The sequence below is a fragment of the Ictidomys tridecemlineatus genome, unplaced genomic scaffold (genome assembly GCF_052094955.1).
Source record: "Ictidomys tridecemlineatus isolate mIctTri1 unplaced genomic scaffold, mIctTri1.hap1 Scaffold_1846, whole genome shotgun sequence".
NCBI lineage: Eukaryota > Metazoa > Chordata > Mammalia > Rodentia > Sciuridae > Ictidomys > Ictidomys tridecemlineatus.
Window position 1 is genome coordinate 27,450 of NW_027521593.1, and position 27,000 is coordinate 54,449.

Below are 27,000 nucleotides of genomic sequence, written 5' to 3' on the forward strand. Positions count from 1 at the left end.
ATCTCTGGCTCCCACACATGTTCCCTACCATTTCATGCTGTCCACGATTAAGCCCTCATCAGAAGCGGAACCAACTGGGCCACCTGAACTTGGACTTTCAGCCTCCCAAATATTAGTCTGCCTTAGGTATTTCTTTGTAGTAACAAAAAAAAAATAGACTAATACATCACCCTATCTCAAGGCCCTTAAGTTAGTTACATTAACAAACACCCCACTCCATCTATTCCATACAAGGTAACGTTTACAGGTTCCAGGAATTAAGACTTGGTCTCTTTAGGGGCCATTACTCTGCCTGTCACAACTGCTCAGACAAGAGTTAAGCACAAGAATGAACATACTAGTTTAGTCCAAGGCTATTGTTTTCTAAAGCTTTAAAGCAATAGACTACTTTACTCAAATATAATCCCAATAGTTAAAAACAAAAATGAAATAATAAAAAAATAAAAATAAAAAATAAAACTCTTTAAAAAAATGAAGAGAGGATTCTGGGAAGATAGCTAAGTAAGAAACACCAGGAACTTGTTTCCTCAGACAACAAATGCACTGGCAGAATGTATCAAATGTAAGTATTTTGAAACTCTGGAGTCAACCTTAAGATTTGGAGAGTAGTAAATTTTGGCCAATTTCAGTTCACAGCATTGTAGCACCTGCCTATGCACCAGTCTCACGACAGGTAACTACAGATCTTCTCTGGGAGAGCCTGCACAAATTTATAGGACAAGAAGAACTCTGTCCAAAAATTGAGGATCTACATACTGATTACTGACAGATACAACTCTGATTTTAGAGACACAAACCCATGGGCAGGCAGCCATTGTTGTAATCCTCCCCCAAGTTCCTCCTCCTCTGATTGAAGAAAAATCTAGGAGATTTAATGAGCCAGAGACCTTTTTCTTTCTTTTATTAACCTACCCATTCATTTTTTCTACCCATTCATTTTTTACTTCTTACCCTATTGAAAGTCAGACATTTTTAAAAAAGCAACTACATATACAAGGAAATTTAGAAAGTCACCACACACATCCAATAAAAGGTGCAGGTTGAAAAAGAACTGAAAAGAACTTAAACTTATACTTCAGGCTAATCTCCAGCACAGCAACAATAAAAAAAAAATCAACACATTCTGGAGAAGAGACAGAATCTGATTTCTAGAGCTACATTATTAGATTTAAATGTCCAGATTTAAAAAAAAAAGAAAAATCCCAAGAAACAGGAGAGTGTGGCCCATTCAAAGGAAAACAACATCATCACAACAGAAACTTTCCCTGAGAAAGACCATATAGATGGTGGGTTTGCTAGAAAAACCTTAAAACAACTGACTTAAAGATAATCAAAGAAGGGCTGGAACTGTAGCTCACAGGCAGACTACTTGCCTAGCATGTGTGAGGCACTGGCTTCGATCCTAAGCACCACATAAAAATAAATAAAGGCATTCTATCCATCTACAACTACAAAAAAAAATTTTAAAAGATGCTCAAAGAATCAGTTTATCCTGCTAAGCGAATTAAGCCAATCCTCAAAAAATCAAAGGCTAAATCTACTCTCTGATAAGTGGATGCTGATCCATATGGGGGTATGTAAAAAATGGAGAAACTTTGGGTAAAGAGAAGGGAAGGGAGGGTGGGAAGGAAATATGGGGGTGGGAAAGATGGTAGAATGGGATGGACTTTATTATCCTAGGGACATGTGACAATACATCATGTATATATATGTATATATATGATGTGAAAAAAAAAATATATATATAACATATATATGATGTGATAATATATCATGTACAATCAAAAAACTGAAAGTTGTGCTGCAATTGTGTACAATGCATTCTATACAATCAAAATGCATTCTGCTGTCATATATACCTAATGAAAATAAATAAATTTAAAAAAATCTTAAAAGGACTGGGAATGTGGCTCGAAAAATAAAAAGATGCTCCAAGAATTAAAGGAAGACATGAGCAAAGACAAGAAAATGATACACTAACAAAATGGAAATATTAACTAAGTTATAGTAACCAAAATGAAAAATACATTACAGGGATTCAAAGACATATTTGAATAGGAGGAAGAAAGATCAATGAAACTGAAGTTATGACAATTGAAAGTATTAAGTCTGAGAAGCAAAAAGAAAAAAGATTCTTTATGTTGATCTTCAAAATTAAAAAAAAAATACTGATGCACAAAATTTCAAAATCTGGGTATCTTACTCAATACTGTTCTAACAAACAAAACCATCCAAGTAAACAAATGGATGTCCCCAGTCTTCAACTTTTACTTCTCATCCAGCTACAGTGTATCATCCATGCAGCCGTCACAATTATTATACTAAACAAAGCTAATCCTGTTATACCTGTGCTTTGAAATACTTTCTTTGCTCTCAGCTGGCTAACGAGGTCCTCTGTTCACCTCGGGCTGTCCCTCCTTGCATTGTGCACACCTCATCCCCAGGCTTTTACACAGAAGCGGTCACCCCCACCTTCACTCTCTCCCAGGCAAACATTTCCTGGCCTTCTTCTCTGCCATTATCTACTTCTTTCTCTGGGTGTTTTCCTTGATGCCCCAGACCATTCCCACGTGCTCTAACATACATTCCCACATGCTCTCATGGCAACACTTAAATCCTTCCTTGAAGACCTTCATTCATACATTTGACAAATACTGAGCTTCTGCTCTGTCAGACCCGGCCCTTGGTGCTTGAGATACAACAGGGAATAAGACAAAGAACTCCTCCCCATGGAGCTGATGACATTCTAGTAAGAGGAAGCAGACTAGAAATTAACGTCAAAATAATAGCAAAGAAGTAGAATATTTGGTGATTGCTCATCATTATATCCCAGGAACCTAGGACAATGCCTCACTCCTAGCCAGTGCTCAAAAAATACTTACTGAATGAATAAATACAGCAGTGTGAAAAGATGCTATGTGAATGTGAAGTATTGTCTACTGCCTATGAAAACCTCTTCTCAGAGTCTGGTCTAAGCTTTCAGAGGCCTAAAGCATGTTGTGTTAGTCATACCAGGCCATTCACTACTTAGACTTGGTTTTACAGTTGGCAAAAGTCATAATTTTACCAGTAATTTTCAGATCAAATGAGTTAAGCACTGAAGTCTCGAAAGTCCCAACTTGGCATACTGTGCATCTTCCTCAAACTCAAAACACAAAATTAAAAGAAAGCCAGTTCCTTATATGGTTTGGACACCAGAATGCTGGCTTCGTGCTACATATAAAAGGTTAATACTGGAAAAGTCAATAACTACCATGAACAAGGACCCTGTCATATCACTGTCAAGGCCTAATCCTACCTAAGTTATCACCTGCTGAAGTAAATTAAAGTCAAGAAAGTAAACATTTAATGAATATTCACTTGCCTTTGGTCCAAGAAAGTCTTAGAAATAAGCTTTCCTTTAATTAAAAATAAAAATAACCCAGAAAGCTGAAATAAGATCTGAGGAACACTCAACACAGGTCAGCCAGTCAGCATAAGTAAGAGTTGGCAGTGCCCAGGTGAAACTGCTCCAGGATGTGACTGTAACACCATTCTGTTCATGCAAAAATTTGGAAAACAGATTTTCTGGGCAGAACTGGGGCCTAACATCTCCACTACCAAGTTCAAAGCCAAAAAATAAACCTGGTACAAAGGTACCCGTGGTTCTGAAAATAGCTCACTATCTTTAAAGACAGCAAATACATCAAGCCTTGGGACTGAGACACGCACCAATCCATCAACCAACTGACAAGCCAGTATTATGTACTATGCTAAGTGCTCTGAAGCATAGTCACACATATAAGAAAGACATAATTCTAAGCCTTAAGAAACTTTAAATCAAGTTTAAAAAATAAGACAGAAATGAATGGAAAAACAAAAAAAAAAATGCAAACCAGATTGAAAGGCTGGCATTCTAAGAGCCAGAGAAGTGGTAGATTGTTGCTCTGGAGGCCAAATCAATTGGTGAGAGCCCAAAGAGGGACTCTCAGCAAGGCTGGTTTCACAAGGAGTGGGACTCACCAGGATGTTTGCAGACTGAGAAAAGCAGAGAAGAGCCCTACACTGTTCTAGGTGCCCTTCAGTCTTGAAGGACAGATGGGAATCACCTCTCCCTGGGCCATATGAGGCTGAAGGAAGAAGAGGAGAATGTGTGGAGAAGGAAGAGACTGACACACTGCTAAGGCAGAGATGTGTAAAGCAGCCATGGTGGGGAAGGCTACAGCAAAAGGCTCTGGTGTAGAGCAGGCCAGACTGTGGAGACCTCAAACTCCAAACTAATGAATTATTTCCAATTACTGGTAAGACACTTGATGATGTGGCCCAGAAGTATCACAATGAACTGTGTTTGGGTCTTCCCTAAACAGTTTCATGTAAGTCTACACTGTCCACACAAAAGAAGTAGAGCAAATTTTTTTAATGTGTTAAAAGTTGAAAAACCAACATATTTTCATAGATATTTAAATAAAGTCATATCACTGTGACTAAGTTTTAGATCATGCAGTAAATCATACATATCTGAATAAGAGCTATAACTACTGAAAGATCCATTTTAAACAGCACTAAAAAATGACTTCTGAAAGGCAAATCTAATCCTCCTACACCTACTCCATCACTTCACCCTCCCCCACAAACCTGACTAGGGTCTTTATTTTCCTTTAAGCATTATAGGTTTCTTTATGTACCTGGAAGGAAGAGCTGTTAGTCATCAGTCTGGATGGTGTGGGTTAATAGGGTCTTTGTTCAGAAAATTTAATTATAGGTTTGAACCTTGGATGAATGCAAAAGGAAAACACTGGAGGGGACTCTCAGCTAATCTGCCAACTAAGTGGACCCATGCGACTTCAGGAGCGTCCCTGGGTGCATTGTAGAGGCAGTTTCTTCCTTGTTGTCTGTAGCATGTCCTGCCCTAGTTTACTCCTAATTTGCTTCTCTGGCCTGATCTCTGACTGTCCTACAACAACCATTTCTGACAAAGGGCTCTGCAACCAAAGGCCCAAAGATGCTAAACCATAATTTTGGCAGTTTTATACCCTTTAGAGTTTTATATACCCTTCTGCCTCAATGCAGGCAGCACAACTAAGACTGTGCTCCTGTGCACTGGCTCCAGGCAACCTCAGAGCTTTCCCACCTTTGACCCCAAAGGCTTTGCAGAGGAAACAAAAGTTTAAAACCTGGCTTTAACATACCTCTACATTCACCAAATACTTTGACTCTGGCAAGTGATTATCTGAGGAAAGCTGCTGAACCAAGGGTATTTGGGGCTGCATTTTATACTTTGTTATCCTAGAGATACCAGTATTTAAAAAATATGAACTAGAAACAAAATAAAATGCAATAACTGTTAAAAGACTAGAGTTTGAAAGTTTTGTGAGCAAGAAAAGAGAAAACTGATTAATAAAAAACCTGCTTTTTACTTCCACAGGAAATCTAAAATTGACGCCAGTATTACAAAAGGATAAAAGTGCTGACCAAAAAATGTCAGTGAAATCAACACAAAATGCATAAAGAGAACCTCCCAAAGTAGTGGAGCTCTGAATGCCTGGAAATCTCGTTTCCTCCTAAAGCTCAGTTAAGTGATGATAAAATTCCTAGTTTAAAAAAAAAGTAAGGGAAACTGTTTTAAGCAAACTAAAATAATCAAATTAACATGTCCAAACATTCAGATTCCTAAAGAAAAGTAATATGTGAATATAATGCATAGGAATTGTTAGGGCTACAATTAATTGAAAGGTGAATAGGTTATTCTGGAAACAAGAACTCTGGTTTCTCTTTATTTCCATCATTCTTTCATTCACTGACTAATATGTATGGCATTCTGAAGGATTAAAAAAAAATTGAATCAAGCATTCAATACCCTCAAGTGCTGGGGAAGTCAAAAATCAAAATCTTAAAACAACTAATCCAAAGCTCTCCTGTTTTGAAACCTCCCTTAAACATTAAAAGGCATTTCCAGTTCAAAATGCAAAGGTAATGATTCCCACTGAGCAATGATTATTTGGATAGAGACATGTGGTAAACATTTCCTAGGGAAATGAAAAAAGGTCAAAGGTAAAAGACAACTGAGAAGAGCTGCAACATCTCGGCAAGTTACAAATTTAAGGGGTAAGGGACACACACAACCTCCATCCATTAGAAGCTGAGATTTAAAAGAAAAGCTGAGGCTTCTCTGGGGTGAATATCATGACATCTGTTCTCTTCTCATAATAGCAACTAAGTTGATTTAAGAAAATATTCTCTCTCTCTTTTCTAGAGCTGTTGGTTCATAATTACATGATTTTTCTTGAGCTTTGGTTTCCTTAAGATGTGTTTATTCTGCACATCTGCTCTCCCCATACCTGATTACACAAAGGTATCATAAAGAGCAAACCAACAGGTATAAAGAGACCAGCCCTCAAAACAGATCAAAGCAAACAGCCCATGGAGTCCTTTGGAAATCTTGGCTGGCAGCTCTTGTAAATAAAAGTGCTTCTAAAGCAGAAAGCATTAAACTAACGTATTTATATAGGGCGTGACTGACAGGTCAGTTATTAACTTCATAAAAACACAGGCAATGTTAACTAGCAAGAATGTTTGTTCTAGCTGTTCTATCTGAAGGAAAATGAAATCCAAGATAGAATGGCTTGTTCTCTGTTTCTTTTAAGTATTTATTTTAGAACCGTGCAGTATAAAAAATGTTTTTTTAAGTCAGTGAACTTAAGCTATTTTGCTTACTGTTCTGGAATTTAAGTATGTTGTTATAATTCTTTAGAAAACAAATGTTACATTTACTAAAGTCAAATTCCAATGGTGCACCATGATCTTTTCAAGCCCTCAACAATTTTTTACTCTTCTGAGTTACTAAAACTAAAGAAATTTACATTAATTCATCTTTCTTCCAGTATCTAACGTGTATCAAATCAGGGAATCAAAGTGCAGGCAGACTTCCTCCCAGTGCTCTGGATGCAAGCATGTGTTCCTTGAACTGCTTATGGCAACAGACCTAAAATCTGCCAAAAGGATAAAAGAATGAAGGGTCTGTATTTTATTAATATTATTTTGAGGGCTTATTTTTATCTATACATTCTATCATGTGTGATCACTTATTGCAATATTACAAGGCAGATATTTTATTTTAAAAATTCTCTCAGAAAATAATGTCAGCTGCAGGTAAATATACAGTCAGGAAATCCTGTAGAAGAACTCAAGTCCATTTCTGCAAGCAATAACTTTTATCTTGAAACTTACTTAACATGGTTAGCGCCCACACCCATCCCAGTGGGTACTGACAAAAAAAAAAAGAAAATGTCAGCTAACTTAAAAAAATGTTTCTCCAATTTGAAAAGTGACTTCTCTAGTAGTTGTTTTGAGCAACTATATAGCAAGGAAGTATACAAAACTTCTATTTACCCAGTCTATGCTCTTATTCATTTATATGATGATTTTTTTAAAGTAACAAGGAAAAGGTAGAAGGAAAAGTTAGAAGGAAAAACAAGGTTTTGCTTTTTAGAATCAATCAACAAATACTTTTAAGATTGGAGTTACATAAATTTGGCATTTCCTAGCCAAATAAATGCTTATGAAGTGGACTGGTGTTTATGTGCATGTTTGTTTATGTGTGTTTAATATTCTCAAGCCTCAGAGTTTTTCCATGTAAACAAAAGTTTTGTTAAATGCCTCTTGAATTAAATTTAAAAGGCTATCTGTTATCAAAATGTTTCGCTCATAGTAAAGGCTGTCATCATATGAGCTGCACACTAAACACAAGAGCAAACCCCAAATCCCAGAAAAACTATCCGTGCTCATCAGTACATTTAATGCAGCACAATCCTGATTCCTCCAGAGTTCCTACAAACAACAGTCCTTCAGAACACAGAATTCTTATGAAATAAATACTCAATCTTAGAACATGCCCTGGCCTCCTCCACTACCCACACATCCCCGCCCCTCCTGCAGGACTATATTTTCAAACTAGAATATTTGTTTTGACACACTTCTGCTTGCTTAATTCTCTGGCAAAGGATTTCTTGTGCACTCCTAGCCAGTAATGAACTTTTTGCCAGAAAATATGCAACTCTTAGCATGACAAGAATAAGGGGGTAAAAAACCCTTCCATAGAGACTTCCAGAATTGAAGATAAAAACAGGTACACTGGATGAAGAGAACCCTTTCCCCTAACATTATAACTTCCTCTTGTTTTCCCTGCTTCACACCACTGTGAGGAGGAAAACCTTCATTTGGCAGTTTCACATATCTTCTCTACACTATTTAAAGCAAGGAGAAACTATTACTCCAATCTTGCTTTCTAATTAAAGAACTACTTATCCAAATGAAAAATGTAGGTTAGCTAATCCTACTCAGGGAGTAAATCTCCAAAACAATTTCTTAATAACAGTTTATCGAGAAAATTAAAATCCATTGAAGTCATTTAATCCAGTGGAATACTTACTTCTCTTTCATTATTTCTCCAGTTACATTTAAGGAACCCAACACTCAAAAACTTAACAATGCAAGATGGCTCCACCTTTCCCACTGAATTCAGAAGGGCTGGGTGGGAATCACACTGTGCTCCTTGGCGAGCTTAGGGTGTGGGTGAAGCACCTCCTCCACGACTACCCTGAATCTTGAGAGGGCAAATCCACAGAATAGACTTCCTTCATGGGTGGATTCAGGCACTCTGTAACAAAATAAAACACAACTGATGGATCTTGAAACAGAAAAGCATATCCCAAACAATTTTAGATTATTGAAATGCTTGTGAGCTGACAGATCCTCTTCCTGCACACATCACTTACTTACTGATGTCTCCTGGCATCTATCCTCACCCCACTGGTGATCTCATTCACTCCTGGTATGGTATATCATCTCCACACAGATGACTCCTTCATCTAGCCCAGACTCCACTCACATATCTAACTGCCAAATGGATATGACCCACTCCACATGCCTCAGTATCTCAAAACATAGTTGCAAAACTGAACTTGAAATCTTCCCTCAACAATCTGTTCTTTCTAAATCTTCACCTTTACAAATGGTCCCAGAAACTATCCAAGCCAAAACTCCACTATCTTTCCTCTTCCCTGGTCCCCTCATTTTCCATCAAGTCCTATCAAATCTACTATTATACTCTCTCTTGTAATCAATATCCCTCTCCATCCTCCTTGCCTGCCTCAATTTTCCCCAAAGCACAACTTTCTTTTCTCACCACTTGGTCCATCCAGTTTTCCAAAATGGGTTCTTTAAAACACAGTTCTTTGCAAAATATCCCACAAGAAGAATTCCATGACTCAATATTTTAAATGAGTACTCACATTAAAGTGCTCAAGAAAGCCTGGGTTGAAGATACACATTCACACCAACCCATCTATGCCACACCTGTTCTCCTGGCTCACTTTCTTCCCACAGTTTTTTCTTCATCTAGCTAATCTCTACTCATCTTTCAAGCTCAGACCCTGACTCTTATAGGAAGCCTGTCTGAGAGATACCATTTATCTCCATTTCAAGCTTTTAAATTTCTTCTTGCCATCTCTATACTATACTATGGTCATGTACTTTGGAACATATCTGCTCTGCTGGATTCTGAGATGCTTAAGAGCAAAGATTTTCCACTTATGTGTCTTTTAATGCTTAGCACATTGTTGGTACACAGGAGTACGTCAATAAACCTACATGAGCAAATGAATGCTAACATGCATTTGCTCATGCCAACTCCTAACTTACTCAATCAAAAAAAGCCCTACAGGTAGTTTCCCAATTCTGTACATGAAGCAACTAAAGGAGAAAAAAATGGATAAGTTTCATTATTCCTCTAATATGACACTTTTTTTTTTATCTCCTGCAGGGTATACATGAGTAATTCTACTCAACTTCTCAGGAAAGAGGACATGATTAAACCACTGGAAAACTGCTTGGCAAAACTCTTGTTACTTTTAGAAATACTGTATATTATTGAACAAAAAAAAACTTTAATGTAATGGAAAAATAACTGGGTTAGGAGTCACATTTGAATTCAAACACCAGCTCTGCTTCACACTAGGTATGAGGCATGTAGCAAATTAATCATCTAAACTCCAAGTGTGTCATCTAGAATGAGGACAATAATACTTTCCATATTGAACATTCCTATTAGGAATACATAAGATAAGTATAAGAAAGCCCTCTGCAGGCTTTGTTATAAAGTTGGATACGCCAATGCTGTTTCCACCTTAAACAATATAATGGAATGATGTTTACCTCCCCATCTAGCAATATTTATGATTGATTACTATATATTTTTATTTTTACTTCCCTTGATGATAACTAGTCCAAATAACTGGAAAAGTTTTTAAATCTGCATACTGAAAGTTAAGAAACTTTCTACTAAATTGAACCAATCAAAGCACATCTGCTTTGAGGCTTGGAGTATAAACTGGGAAATAAGAAAAACCATTGAGTATTTAATAAAAAGCTCGACAACAGTCTTAAAAATTTCAACAAAATCATGACCAGTACAACTGGCTAGACTATCTACACTGCAGAGACTGTCCACACTCTTCTGTCACTAATGGAATCTTATATAATATAGTCAATGCTCCCAGCCCTACAAACTATGAACAGCTCAGTAGATAAATCTCAATAAACCTCCACATCAAACAGACTGGAAGAAATCAAAAGACCACTGAGCTAAGCCAGACCAGGCTGATATTTTGGTTTATTGGTTAACTGTTATGCTTGGAAAGACCTAAAGCTTAATTGCAAGGCTTGAGGTGTATGTAAAAAATGCCTGACTTAAGTAGAAATACTGATCAGAGCATCTGTCACTAGCTAAAATACGTGGAGATCTTTACCCGGGATATTTTTTGTTATTTTTATTTTAAATAAATGAAAATAGCCAGTTACACAGTGACTAAACATGAATCATTGTTTCAGCTTTTTGAGAATGCTAGGAAATACCAGGTGTAAATGAGGGAGTAACATTGCCGTTAATCCAGGGCATGTGAAAGTTAAAAGGGGAAAGAATCTGGTTTAGTTTATGGCTTCTTGTGGTATTAACTGAAAGGGTAAAGTTTCTAAGCTGGAAGGCTTGAATTAAAATGCAAAAGATTAGGTATTATTGAGTTCCTCTGTTACACCCAGCTTCCTGAGATAGTTAAGACTACACCCTACTAGCCATTTAGCCTAGGGCCCTGTGCAGTTTGTCACAGGGCCCGAACCAATCAATTTGAATGTGTACCCCGCTTAGGAATGACCAATCACCCCTGCCCGAGCTGTTCCCGCCAATGGATTTGCCAATCACGTCTCAGAGTTGTTGTTCAATTTCCCCGCGCCTCATGATGATTTGTTCTGATGTATGCAAAGCCCACCGCCCTCTCCAAAAAGTGTACTTAAGCTCTGCTTGACCTTTGCTCTGGGCTCTCGGCTGCTCTCCCTCCTTTAGTGAGCACAGAGCCCCAGTGCGCTGGAATGGATCCCCAATAAATCCCCTTTTGTCAATTGCATGGAGTAAGTCTCTTGTGTGGTCTCTCCCTCCAATGATCCGCCGGACCCCCTTTACATTAACCATAGGTTTCTCACAAATTTTTTTTAAAGAGAGAGTGAGAGAGGAGAGAGAGAGAGAGAGAGAATTTTTTTTAATATTTATTTTTTAGTTCTCGGCAGACACAACATCTTTGTTGGTATGTGGTGCTGAGGATCCAACCTGGGCCACATGCATGCCAGGAGAGCACGCTACCTCTTGAGCCACATCCCCAGCCCTCTGACAAATACTAATGAATACAACACTTTGAAACACTATATGGAAAAGTGAAATCCGGTGGTATAATCTGGATCTCTTAAACATTTTCTACTGAGTAACTCCAGTTGGCTGAATAAGCAACAAAAGCTAACATTTTTTAAAAGGCCCTAGGAGAAAGTTCTCCTAGTAAAGGTCTTATGAAAAGCTGAAAATGAGGTCCTCATCACTGCCTTCCTCTAATTTCCACCACTACCAAAGCTACCCAACTATACTCAAGCAGCATAGTGCATTAGGACATGCAAAGACTTAAAATGCAATCCCTCCCCTTTAGAACCTTGTGTTCACTTGAGAGTACATAACTAATTTACAAGAAAGAGACAGTACACAGCCTCTGGGGTGGTACAGGAGAGTCCTATGGAACAACAATAACAACAACAAAAAATGCTGAGATGACAATTAAAACAATGGGCACTAAAGGAGAGTTTCCTATATACTAAGCACCAGCCTTAGGCCCTCTACACCAGCCTTAGGCCCTCTTAGCTTTATCACATTTGCTCCTCACAATTCCAGAGGCAGACTCTATTGTCATTCACATTTTATAAGGATGCTGAGACAAAGAAATGGAGGCTCAGGGGACTAAGTCACTTACACCAGAAATCAAATGTAGACATGCCTATTTCTATATTCATCTTCTTTGCCTGCTCCTAGGGCAGAGCCTGAAGAAGGCAGTATGGACTAATACAGAGCTGAAGCCCCAGAGTCTGCTCTCCAGAAAACCAGTTTTAGGAAGACCATTGGGCTGAACCCAAGGATGGAAATCAGCATAGCTTAAGAAGAAGGGAGAGGCAGGCATTTAGGAGCAGAAAAACCATGAACAAAAGCACTCAAAGTAAAAGCTTAACATTCAAAGGAACAATAGGGAGATTAGCTTGATTAGTGAGTGGGTATATGTTTGGAATGGGAGAAGGTAGTTGGCAGGCTTTAATAAATATTTGTAAGTTTGAATAATGCGAGATAAGGTGAAAAGGGCCTTGAAAGCAAAGCTGAAGAAAATGCAATTAACCAACAAATAACTTGAGCAAATGTTCAGCCTCCCTAGTAATAAAAGCAATGTAAATTGAAACACCAAGGTCTTTTCCTTCTCACATTCCCTGAAATTTGCATTAAAAAAAATACTTATTTCTGGGGCTAGGGTTGTGGCTCAATGGTAGAGTGCTCTCCTAGCATGCATGAGGCACTGGTTCGATCCTCAGTACCACATAAATGTGAAACAAAAATACTGTGTCCACCTAAAACTAAACAATAAATATTTTTTAAAAATGCTTACTCTTAGTACTAGGAAGATTGCACATGCTGGTAAATGTGTTAATTGGTATCAGTTAAAAGAAACTTGGCTATTAGTTTCATGGAATGTTTATATTCTTCAGTCCAGCAATCTCCCTTTCAATAATCATAAAAACATGGACAGGGGCTGGGGTTATGGCTCAGTGGTAGAGTGCTCACCTCACATGTGCGAGGTCCTAGGTTCGATCCTTAGCACCACATAAAGATAAATAAATAAAATAACGGTATTGTATCTAACTACAAACTAAAAAAACAAATTTTTTTTAAAAAAGAACAAAGATAAAATTCATGAGAGAATATTCCTTGCATCACTATCTATAGTGGGGAAAATCAGATAAAATGCTCAAGATTGTTGATTAAAATAAAAATAACTCTTTTAAAAAGAAAAAAGGCCAATTAGAGCAATAAACTTTATACTATGTGAAATGGAAAGTGAAACGTGTGACTGGAAGTGAAATGGAACCTGTTTTTTCAAGAAAATTAATTTATTAAGAAATATGACGGGCTGGCGATGTGGCTCAAGAGGTAGCGTGCTTGCCTGGCATGCGTGCGGCTCGGGTTCGATCCTCAGCACCACATACAAAGATGTTGTGTCCGCCAAAAACTAAAAAATTTTTAAAAAATTCTCTCTCTCTCTCCCCTCCCTCTCTCTCTCTCTCTCTCTCTCTCTCTCTTAAGAAAAAAAAAAGAAATATGACAACTTGTGGGTTGGGGTGTGGCTCAGTGGCAGAGCCCTTGCCTAGCACAAGTGAGGCCTTGGGTTCGATCCTCGGCACCACATAAAAAATAAATAAATTATAAAATAAAGAACTCTGAAAAAAAGGAAGAAAGAAAAGAAAAGAAATATGACAATATGTAAAACCTAACAGTATAGAATGCAACAACAAGTCGTGTCCTGTGACCTAGAAATCACACACAGGAGACTCTACTTGCAGAAAGAGGCTTACACATTAAAACACTTTATAAACAAAGATACACAGCAGTCTGTTAATTTTTTTTAAACTAGGAGGATTACAAATTATCAAACAAAAAGGTAAAGTGATTCCTACCAGTGAAAAAAGAAGGGTGTGTGTAGAATAACTACAAATACATTTTATAAAAACTAAATACTCATGAATTAAAAAAAAGGTCCAGAAAACACAGCAAAATGACAACTGCAATGCAATAGCCTAGGTGAAGACAATAAAACTGTGTAACTTTTTCATATTTTTCTTAATAAGCACATATTACTTTCAACATACAAAGAGAGAAGAAGAGTGAAACAGAAGAGTAGGAGTGAAGTCCTGGAAACCACAGCATCATCTTCCCCCCACCAAGGTTCTGCCCATACTTAACTACCCCATGTCAAATCGACACACTGGCCACAAAGAGGAGAGATGCTAGTTGGAAAGCAAACCTTTTGACTATAAGGAAAGAAAACTCAGCCATGGCACTGAAACCAGGAAGTACCTGAAGGACCAAAAAACAAGGCTGACTGTTGGAAAAGAAAGAGTGTAGGAAAAGATTTGGGAGTCCAAAGACCTACTGAAAATGTACCAGTGTTTTCTTTTAATTCACAAATGCACCCAGGTCTCTGAAGATTCAAGATTTTTCTAAGTAAACGAATCAAAAAATACAGAACAAGGAGAAGAGAAAATACTCTGACATATCATTTATTGTTCCCCATAGAGAATAAGATATTGCCAATTACAGAGTACCTCTGATTATAAAGAATACACACTAGAAATCAGGGAGTCCCTCTGAGAAATCTCCTTAAAGAGCTGGCCTACCTCTAAGCACTTCCTACCACATGAGCTATATCACATATACCATAGAGAAAAACGGGAAGAATCCTCAGATGCTCGCCTCTTGGATTATACCAGAACAATGGTATAATATTTGATTCCTCTCTCTTCTTCTTTATCATTGCTGTCACTTCACAATAAGACTGACCTGTTCCTTGATTGTGTTTTAGTTTATTTCATTGTAAGCACACTATATGTTCCGTGAGAATAGGCTGTTCTTAGATCTTTTTTGGTGTCACCTAGTACTAAGCCCTGTATACAGTTGATAGTTAATACATATTTATTGATAGATATCAGGCTAGGTGCTCAAAGTCATTCCAGACTAAGGTAAATTGAGAAACATGATTCCTTCTGCTACTGTGATTTTTTAAAATAATTCTACGAAGAGTGACATTACTCCAGGTGTCACTATACATGACTGTAATCCCAGCTACTTGGAAGGCTGAGGCAGGAGGATCCCAGCCTTGGCAACTTAACAAGACCTTATCTCAAAATAAAAGATAAAGAAGGCTGGGGATACAGCTAAGTGGTAGAGCACTTGCCTAGCAGGCATGAAGCCCAGGTGTAGTCCTTAGGACTACCAAAAAAAAAAAAAAGAAAGAAAGGAAGAAAGAAAGAAAGAAAAGAGGGTTATTATACAGAAGGCCCTAAAAAACCATTAAAAATTCTATTTAATGGGAGCAGGAAGAAACGTCTACAGAAAATGCCAGGGATTCCACGGGATTCAATTTTCATGGACAAGCCAACCAGTTTGGCAATGCATGAGGGCACAATTTTAAATGCAGCCAGGGCTGAAAACAGGAAGGATATACACAATCAAGTATTTAGGGACAGTATGTTCCTTGGTGGAAGGCCACAACTTATAGTCATATGGCAAATGAAATACATGATATTATAAATGGTGGCATTGCAGGTAGCCCACAGAAGTTATTTACTTCACCACTGGAACAATATACTTTTATAATGATAAATAATTGAAAACTAGTTCATTGAAATATTGGAAAGCAATCAAGGAGAACACCACTAAAAGAACTTCTTTTCTCTGAAATATAGAAGCTTCAGGGAAAGTTCTCAATTAAAGCATTAAGGAGTTGAAGATGACCTGTGCTGGGTTTCTGGGGGAAACTAGGCACTTGTGACCCTTAGAAGTCAGTGGCACAGTATTTTTAATACACATAATTCCATTTCCAAATGCAGGTAGGGGAGGCAGAGCACCAATATTGCTCTGCGTTGAACACATTTTCTAGCAGCAATATAAACAAAAGGTGAGGGAAGATTTTCCCACATTAATGGAAGAACTGGAAGAGACACAGGGAGAAAGTGTGTTTAAAAGACATTAGCAAGAGCTCTGCTACAGCCACGTCTGCACAGTGCAGCGGGAATGAGGCTCTTCCCATGAGGGAGAGCAAAGTCCACAGTTACCTTCAGCTTCCCACCTTGCTTTATAGGTAACTTTACAGTTGAGTCCAAGTCTTGCCTCTCCTCTTCCATTGTTCTTCAGAGATTTGCATCCTATTTTATAAATGTGTGTCATTCCCTCATCCCCTCAGTGCTTGAACCTACCTCGTATACTTGCTGAATGAATGATGAAGAAAAAAAATGTCAGAATGCCTAACCTGGACACCAGTTACACAGAAATGGAACCACAGGCATAGGAAAGCTTTGATTAAAGGGGTGACAGAGGGGATCAAGTGAATTACAGGACAGGGGTATGTAGCTGACCATTAGATGGATCTAAGTCAATTATTCAGATTTGAGAGGTTGTAGAAATAGATACAACTAAGATGAAGATGTCGTAAGAGCAAAAGAAAGGCAAGATGTCATGGAATTGTGCTTATAGAATGGAAAATTCTAGTCTTCCAAGATTTAGCAACTGGATCAGACGTACTGATCCTTGTCGAATGAAGCTAATCTAACCCTAACTTCTGTCAAGCCCAGCTGGTTTGCCCTGACCCAGACAGCCTCATGTTCCAATTCTATAGAGGCAGTTTGTAGAGAACAAAGCAGTTAGAGTTCAGAGGACAGAAAAGAAAGAAACTTGGCAGAAAAAGAAAGAGAGATTATTCAGAACAATTGGCCTAATTTGAGTTCAGAGGCCAAAAAAGTCACATCAAAATACCACATTCAATTGAAATAGAACAGGGATTTTTGACACAGAAACAAAAATAATTAAATGCCAATTCCCATAAATTTAGAAAGATCATTTGACTTCACACTATTTGGCCTTATGATAAGAAAACCAATATATGGGACAAATTCCAAAAGTAAACCAGAGTTTGTGATAACAAACATGTTAACACTGTTAGCTTATTAGAGATGAGCTGTGAACCAGGAAGATAATTCATAATGTCAAAGAGCATTTTCAAGCTTGGATTCAGAATCTCTATTTTAATGTTTTACAAAACTTGGTTCATGTGTGAAGACATACATATACTTTGTTCCTGGGTGCTATGGTTTTGGATATGGTTTATCCCTCAAAAGGACATATGCTGGAAGATTGGTATCCAATAAAATGATGTTGGAGTAGTCAAACTTTTAAGGGGTAGGGCCTCATGAAAGGTAACTAGGTTACAGGGTTACTTATACCCTCATGAATGGATTCATGATGTCTTGGAATAGGTCAAACCTCATGGGACTGAATTAGTTCTTGATAAACTGGGCTATTGGAAAGCAAAGCCACACCATGCAATTGGCCCTTCTACACAGTCCATTGGTTTCCTTTCTACTTCCTGACCATGTTGTGATAGCCATGGGTGTGGGGGAGGGAACTTTTCCAGAATACTAGCACCATGCTGTTTGGACCACCTTCCACCACCAGAATCATGAGCCAAATAAATCTCTTTTCTTTATGCACTACCTAGCATCACGTGTTCTGTTATAGCAACATGAAATGGACTAAGGAATTACATGAAAATTTTTTAAATGCAAGCTATTTACAAGAATGAATTATAGCCACATCAGTGTTTATATCAGCTCAATTCAAAATAGCTAAGCTATGGAACCAACCTAGGTACCTTTCCACAGATGAATGGATAAAGAAAATTTGGTATATATACAAAATGGAATGTTAGTAAGCCATAAAGAAGAGTGAAATTATGGCATTGGCTGGTAAATGGTTGGAACTGAAGAATGTCGTGCTAAGTGAAATAAGCCAGTCCCCCAAAAAACCAATGGTTGAATGTTATCTCTAATACGTGGATGCTAACACACAGTGAAGGAAAGTGGAGAGGAGAAGAATAGAAGTTCAACTGGATTAGATAAAGGAGAATGAAGAGAAGGGAGTGGAGAGGAGAATAAGAAAGACAGTACAATGAACTGAACATAACTTTCCTATGTTCATATGCGAATACATGACCAGTATAATTCCACATCATGTACAACCACAAGAATGGGATCCTAATTAGAATAAGCTATACACCATGTATGTATAGTGTTAAAATACACTCTACTGTCATATAAAAAGAATAAAAAAATTAAAAAGAATGAATTATACAGAACCGTATATCTAGACCCTTGTACTATTTCATATTTCTTTACAACTACATGTAGGAAATATGTAAAGAAAATAAATTTTCATATTAGGCTAAAATATATTTATTATCTTCCTATATTTAAATCACTGTTCCTAATTAAAACATTTTCAATGCTTTTGAGATGACCTTGAACATCAGACATCAATGTAGTAACACACATTGCTTAATTCACACTCTTTCCCCGACCTTGTCCTTCCTTTTAATGGAACTTGACTTTTAGAATTTACCATTCTCAGACTAGTCATGTGCTTCAGGAAGAGCTAACATATATTCCAGGCCCAACTGAAGAACCCTGATTTGTCTAAGCTAATTATGGCAGATCTATTTCCCCCACCCGGGTTAAGTTGGGACATGTTAAAAATTAACTTTGGTCAATAATATATGAATAAAAATCTGTAGGATGTGGAGGTGGGGACATAGAAACACACACAGGAGGAAGTGTCATTGTTTTCAAAAAGAAATAAGAAACACAAGGCTTCTAAATATTGTGTTTCAACTCTAACATCTGGAGGATGGCTCCAACATCTACATAATAGCAGCCATCTTGTAACCATCCAGAAAGCCTCCTGGGTCCATGCCTTCACGTCTAGGATGACACAGTAGAAACACAGAGAAAACACATGCTTCAACCTGAAAGAAATAAATCCCCCTTAAAACATCCTGGTTACATATGTAATAACTTTTCCCTGTTTAAATTTTGATTTGGGTTTTTTATTAGTTGTATCCAAAAGCATTCTAACTACTATTAAGTCTGAACTATTTCAAACTTACATTTAAATATTAAAAAATGGAGCTATTATTTGAGGGATGAAAAATGACAATGACAAGAGTATGCTACTTAATTTTTTTAACCACACAAATATAAAATAAAGATATTGTGTCCACCTATAGCTACTTAATTTTTTACTAGGACATCTAGCCCAAGGTACAGAACTCAGTACTTCTAGTGAATCCTAAAGTCTATTATATTTCAAAGGTGTTTACTACTCTATTCCCCCTTCACTACTTGCCTCCCCTCCTTCCCCACTTACAAGCAAACACATAAGTACACATACCACAGTCTGACAGATTAGGTCCTCAGCCTGCTGACCAGTTCATCATCCAGACTGGCGGTGCTACTTCCCCATGTCATGACTTTAGGAAAATGGAAAGTATCTTCTTCTAATAACGGTAAAGACAAACACCAAAAAAGTAATATACTGCTCATGACAGGCTCTGTGTACTGGTGAATAAATGCTTTGTACATGAAAATAATTTGTGTTCCAGTCCTGCCACTTTCCAGCTATATGACAGCAGGCAAATAACTAAAATTCACTCCCTGTCGTTTTACTCCATTGTGAGGTGATGATGATATTACTCACCTTGCAAGGATCTCATGAAGGTTAAATTAGACACACATAAAAAATTTTATTGATCACATTTTTATCAAAAATAGTTTTGTGTGTAACAACAATAGTTGGAAATTTCTGGAATTTCAAAACTATATGTTACTAAAATCAATAGTTACTAGGACTGAATTCTGAACAAATTATAAATGTTATCTTAAATTCTAAGAAAACCATTCCCTCTGGCCTTAAGTTCTTTGACTCCATTTTCTCATTTGGAAAACAGCTCTGTGGTGTTTCTCTACAGGTAGTGAATGAGCAACAAATACAGCTTGTAAACTTCCTGATAAATGAATACTTTATCGCATAGCCCTGGAAGCAACCCTGACGTCTTAAATTATGTAATCCTGGTATTACATTATATTAGTCTGGCTCATATAAAATGTAAGCTACAAAAATATCAAAGCTAAGAAAAAATATTTACTCATGCTTTTACATGCAGAAAGAGGATGCATGCATTGCCAAGATTCCATAGAACAAGCTCAAACGAGAGCAACAATGCCTCAGTTATTAGAGAGAGCAATGGCCTGAAGCAGTCCTAAGGAACAAAGATTACTTGGTCCATGCAAGAGTCAATATTTAAGCATACAATGAGTAATTCCCACTTTAAGTTCATGAACATATTTCTTTTCAAGAACTTCTTTTTGGCTACAAATTTCATTTGTGGTCTTCCTACCTATAATCCATGAACCTATGAATGAACAAAACGTTGAAACATGAAACTCTCCAGTAAACAAAAATGTCAGTACAGACTTAATTCTGACTAGACCATCTCAACAAGGTTACACAAGACTTGTACTGTACTTCTCAGTCTCCAAAAATACTCATTTATCTACCCTGGCTAAAGCAACAGATTGAATGTTCTACAAAGATTTGTGGTAAATGCATGAATGACACCTCCAGACTATATCAAATCATGGGGCTCTTAACTTTAAATCATTATTATTTAAAATCCTCTGACAAGTAAAGTGCCTCTTTGGGAGAATGAACCTCATATTCCACATTAGAATCATTTAAATTCAAATGAATATTATTGTTGCTAATAGAAACTTCATTTCTAAATATTTTTTTCAAATGTTCTAGTCATGCTGTAAGCTAAAAATAACCATTAAATTATATTAATGCTAGCTTTGTGATCTTGAGCAAATCACTTAATTTTCTGCACCTTAATTTTCTTATCTGTTAAATGAAAATGGGATTGGGTGACTTTTTAGGTCCTTTAGAAAATAAAGACAAATAATAATTGTTATCATTTATGTCATTTTAATTAAAGATGTGAAAAATGTAACCAAAGATTCTGTAAAACATTAAGTCTAAAAGAAATTGAACCACAGCCAAGAATTTTTGTAAACCCCAAATCCCCTCTCGATAGCACCAAACAATTGATTTTTACAGAGTTAACTATGAAAAAGGTAAATTTCTTATTAGTAAAACTGATAACCTCCTGGGCTAATTTAATTCATTCCCTACTTGCCAACCAGAAAAGTATGATTTTTACCTTTCTGGTTTAACAGCATAATGTTAGAAACTTTAAGGCCTACTCTTGCCTCATCTCTTATATACATGAAAACAGTGAGGCTCACTCAAAAAAAGAATACTTATGGGCATTCTCATCCATAGCCTACCTGCCTGCCCCTCTATCGGGTATACTGTATTTTCTCTTGCCTTTGTCTTACTTGCAATAAACTGCTCTAATAACTTCCCCACCAAAAACATAAAATCCACGAACGAAAAAAACTACATAATTCATATTGTCTTCCAACACCCACAGAAAGGGTCTTAGAGTCAACTCAAGCAAACTTCTCCCCTGTGCCCCACCCCCACTGAAATCAACATACCATATTAAAAATATGTGATTATTGGCCCACATTCAGACTCTGAATGAACGAATGAAGTGGCTTGTCTCCCACAGTTAGGGCAATGTAAAATCTAAAGACATACACCAAAAAAGTAATATACTACTCATGACAGGCTCTATGTATTGATAAATAAGTGCCCTGTACATGAAAATAATTTGTGTTCCAGTCCTGCCACTTTCTGGCTATACGACAGCAGGCAAATAACTAAAATTCACTCCCTGTGGTTTTACGCCACTGTAAGGTGATGATGATATTGTTCACCTTGCAGGGATCTCATGAAAGTTAAATTAGACACATAAAAATGGCCTGGCACAAGCCAACCATGGAATAGGCAAAAGACACTAAAAGACATGCCATCTGCCTTACAAAACTTCTCCCTTCCCTCAAGGTAAGTTGAACAGAATCCAATGCAACAGATAGCTGCCATATTTTTCACTGGGCTGTCAGTTCCCCTTAGGCACAGAATATTTCTGATTCATCTCTGCATGCTAGTACCCAGCAGATTGAAAACATAATGAACGTTATTCAATGGGGAAAATGAGAATTCTTTGGGTCTGAGGATGTTAGTATTATCCCAGACCCAGTGAAAGAAAATTCCAATTTTCAGTTTGGCCAAATAGGTAAGTGTTTACTACAAGCTTCTATGTGGTTCAAAGCAAATAAGCTATTCTGAATTCTAATAATTACATTCTCTAAAATATAAAAAACTCAATTGCCCTAAAGCTCTCAATTTTAGTTTTGAAAAACCAATTCTTTCCTAAACAATGGAGTGGGTAACCACAGAAACTTGTGGAATCTCTTTTCCTAGAAAACACAAAGAACAGGAAAGAAGCCAGTCAGTCTGGAAATGGCTTCAAAATCTGCCGATAAGCAAGAAGTTGGGCTGAGTTAGATGCCCCTTGAAGGGTTCCTCCAGACCTATGCCACTAAGAAAAATAATTCTAATAATTCTGTCATTTATGTCCAAGAAAATAAAATAAATCTAACATCTCCCAATACAGTCATTGGAAATTATTTTATTTGGATCTAGTGATGCTTTTACAAACCCATTTTCTTCTTAAATTATAGTAAACTGTACTAAGCTCTTAATTTGAATATGAGCTCTTCTTAATAATACAGAATAGAAATTGCACTTAACACAGTAAACAAAATTATTTATTCATTTCTCTTTTTCAGTCTATTTCATGACCTTAAATCTACTCTTCCCCAAAGCCTTATAAGAAATACTATTTCCCCAAAAATACAGCACTCTATTTTTTCCATTTACAGATGTCCAAGGCATTCATTACCCAAATCACATTGCACAGGTGATTAGTATATGATATCTTCTATTTTCATCTGATTCACAAGTAACAGTTTATTTCTCCCCAGCTGAACTGTAAGCTCAAAAGCCCAAGTTTTGGAGCCCTCATGTTTAAACTGAATTCAAGGTAAGTACTTATTCATCATTAAGTTCTTATTGGCTCACAGGTTGAGTTTAAGCAAAAGGAAAATGTAAAAGCAATACTATTTAATTCTGCACACTGAGCACCTGTATGAAGTTTTGGCAAAGCAGACACTCCACAAAGTCAAAAATAAATCTTCTCAGACTACTATATATTGGCACTTGCCACTTAGCTGCAACTAACATAGTTGAAGGTTAAGACACACAAGGGCCCCAGAGTTAAAGATGCAATTGGTTTAGCTGCTACCCTATAAAGAATGAGCAGCTATCAAGGACGATCCATTCACATACAGATGGCAGCTACTATAGAAAAGCAGAAAGCACAGCACCTTCCCCAGAAAACATGGCTATACATGTTCCGATTTTACATGGAATCCATTATTCATTCTGTCAGACTAAGTCAGTTAAATGACAACAAACAGAAAGGAAAGGAGTGTTAGAAAATTACAGTGTAATAACATGACTGTAAAACTTGTATTTTCTCACTGTTCATAATCCAAAGAACACATCTAGATCAGACCAATGGGCTCAAAAGCTCAATCTTAAGTGCATTCCACACACTCATACAGAGAGGCAGACCCCTGGTCCTTTCTCCACATATTAAATGAAAACTTCTGGTCCCTACTATGTGTCAGGTACTGTCTAAGGCATTGGCACTTTATCAAACATGCAATTCTAGTAACATTATATAAAGTCTCAGCTTCATATTTTAGAGGGAAGACACCTCAGGCTTGGCCCAACCTCTTATTTGAGCAAGAAGAAACTCAAGGCACAGAGAGGATAACCTCGTTGGTTATTGTGGCTTTATGAGAACAAAGGCAGGAGTAGAAAACAAACTTTTTATCCCCCCCTCCCCAGTAATAAAATTTACTTTTTCTACTAAGCAAGTATTTCTATATGCTTCCTACACACCAGACAGTATACAAGGTACCAGATACACAGGATTCTGACCCTGGTGCTGTCCTCAAAAGGCACAGTCTAACAGCAAGGCAACAGACAGAAACAGCAAACCATATCTCTAATTGTTTAGGACTTCAATTTTAAAAAAAATTAATAATAAAGTTGTAATAGTTTGTTGTAGACTCTTAATAACCCCATGAAGATAAAATCTAGATCTTACTACTCCTGTCATATAGATTGAGAAACTGAAGTATGGAGTGAATAAGGGACTCTACTAAGGTCATCTCCAGTGGCAGCAAAATGCCTAGAAACCAAGTTTATTTACTCCAAGGTAGACATTCTTTTCACACTAGATGGAAAAAATGCAGATGTTCTTTTTATGTTCAGTTCCTTTCTGACCAAGAGCACACATTTGCAAGATTGCATGCAGAACAACCTGTGGTTGTGAAAGCAAATTTAACTGGCTGTGAGGTGTCATCAGCTGAGGTTAGTTATTTGATGACTGAGTAATCACCCAACAAGACATTGTAAGTAGCATTCTTAAAGTGCCCTTTATATATACAAAGAATAGATGGAAACGGTCCTATCCTTCGGGGAATTAATATGTAGAAAATGGGTATATAAATATTTCAACAAAAAGTGACAAAATTAAATAAACTACAAAAGTAGAATAATCACAAACAATTGCAAATTTAATAAACTAAATGTTTTGCAGAACTTCTAAGAAGACCTGCCAAGAAACTGATAATTCAAGAGTTAAATAGAAAAGAGAAGCCTGTATAGGAGATGACACATGCCAGTCTTCTGATTATTGAAATACAGGCTCTTACTAAAAAATGTTCACCACACTTAAGTAAAATATCAACTTCCTAATTCCTTCATTTCACTTTCCACCATTAGTCAAAATAATTATACAAATATTCCATTTCCCTTCTTCTAGGAAAGTTATTAATTTTGTAATCTTCTCTATTCAAAAGAAATGAATTTCCATCAGTGTGACTTTAGCTAAAAGGGTAAAACTGTGTGATCTCATCGCCCTTTTATTCTTCTATCCTCTTTCAGTTGCAACCTAAATGAAATTAATGATCATTTTTCTCTGGTGCACAGTAAAATTTATATACACATTCAAGAAGAGCAATTTTAACATTAACTTTAATTGTTACTTAATATCATATTTTATTCATACTACTAAACATCATCATGGTCTCATAAAAAGATACAACTATTTTAAACTTAAGCACACTGTAGAATTATTAACAAATTAGACAAAGTTAAAAAGAAACAAATACTAGTAATTTTCAGTTAATGACAGGAAAAATTACTTTAAGAATGAGCTAAAGGGGCTGGTGTCATGGCTTGGTGGTAGAGCAGTTGCCTACCATGCGTAAGACACTGAGTTCAATCCTCAGCACCACCTAAAAATAAATAAATAAAGGTATTGTGTCCATCTACAACTAAAAATATTTTAAAAAAATAACAGGCTATAAAGTAAAAATTATAATCATGCTACTAAAGTAGTAATATTTATTTTAAAAATACAACTCAGGGGAGGAAAAAAAATCTCTTAGTATTCCTGCATTTACTCAGGGGATTCAAACTTAGAGCCAGTTACCTTTCTTTGAAATATTTGGTGAATTTTACAGGCTGATAAGCAGCAATTTTCAGAACCACCACAGCAGGTTTCACTAGAATTACCACAAGCATATCAAAAAATTATTTCATCATATCTTTTAGTTCTTAAAACTTAATTTCATCACAAGAAGACATATTTTAATAAATACCAGTTTAAAATCTAAATTTGAAGCAAAAGCATAGTAACTTGTTTAGGGAAGAGAGAAGCTGGGCTTGAATTCATGTTTAGGTCCTTAAGACAATGACTTGTATGTCAAATTGGATTCTAAAAATTTAAGGGAGTAATTAAACATGCAGCGACAGTGACATCTAGTGTTAACAGCTGCAAGCCAACTACACTACTATTAAATCCTCAAATGCTGAAGAACTATCCAAAGCTTCTCTTTAAGAACAAACAGAACTTGTGCATTATATTAAATAATAATAATAATAATAACCAAAATGGCTCCATAGATTTCCTTCCAGACATTAAAAAGCCTTACTGAAAAAAACAGAGTAAATTAAAGACCAAAAAGTAAATGCATTATTTATTTCACACAGTCAACATCTCCAACTTTCTCCCTTCGTTTAGGAGAGTAATGAATGCACAGGTAGTCTGGAAGGTGTTCTGATAAGAGTTTCACAATCTTTTAAACTTTCGCCTATATGATTAAAGATACTGCACAGATAGTAAATACTCGATAACACATCAGGAAAAAAGAATGTAGGACATTTCAGGAATACTTGAAGAAGACACAAAGAAAAAAGAATAGTTACTGCAGTGAGAAACAAGTCTATATTTCAGCCCTGGCTTCCTTGCTTTATATTTGTTGATTTGAAAGGTCAACTTTGTAATCAGTTGATATTTTTGCCCAAGGATTTAGAATTTGGCAGCACAGGTTAATTCATTATACCATTTTTATAGTTTTATGCTACAGATGAATCTGTAAAAGTAAGCAAAATTTTGACAATTATTTTTGGCCAGGACAATTTTGTGTAAAAAGAAAAGTTAGCATTAGATGAAGCTTACTTACCTATTTGTTTTGGAAAGTTCATCCTTTCCCCTTTTAACTCCAAAAATTCTTGTGATCAAGGAACTAAAGAGAAGAGTGGATGAATTTCTCACCTATTATAAAAATAAACACACAATATGGGTCAAGGAATATTTATGGCATGAAATCAACATGTATAATGGTCAACTAGGTATTCCAATCATTATACCATTGGCTAGTGTAGGACTAAAGAAAACATGGTTTGTTTTCACAAAATGAGACAACTTTTTTAAAAAAACTTAATAGTAATTGACTCAATGAACTCTTAAATTAAGCCCTAACTCCAAACACAATATAGTTTTTTCCTATTCTAATATTATCAATTGATTTCATTTTGTCCTTGAATTGAATCACCAAACAGTACTTTAAGAAAAAAAAACTATTTTTCATATCCTTCCTGACAATGATTATTCTAGA

At 36.5% G+C, this 27,000-nt stretch overlaps 1 protein-coding gene across 1 annotated transcript in view; it reads right to left on the reverse strand.

Annotated features, from left to right (window-relative positions):
* LOC144372889 (uncharacterized) overlaps nt 1–27,000 on the reverse strand; it is a gene marked incomplete at its 5' end in the record, with an annotated part of 57,574 nt that overhangs the window by 16,135 nt on the left and 14,439 nt on the right. Inside the window, 2 exons of the mRNA XM_078036116.1 lie at nt 8,408–8,635; nt 26,566–26,657. The remainder of the gene's footprint in view (nt 1–8,407; nt 8,636–26,565; nt 26,658–27,000) is intronic.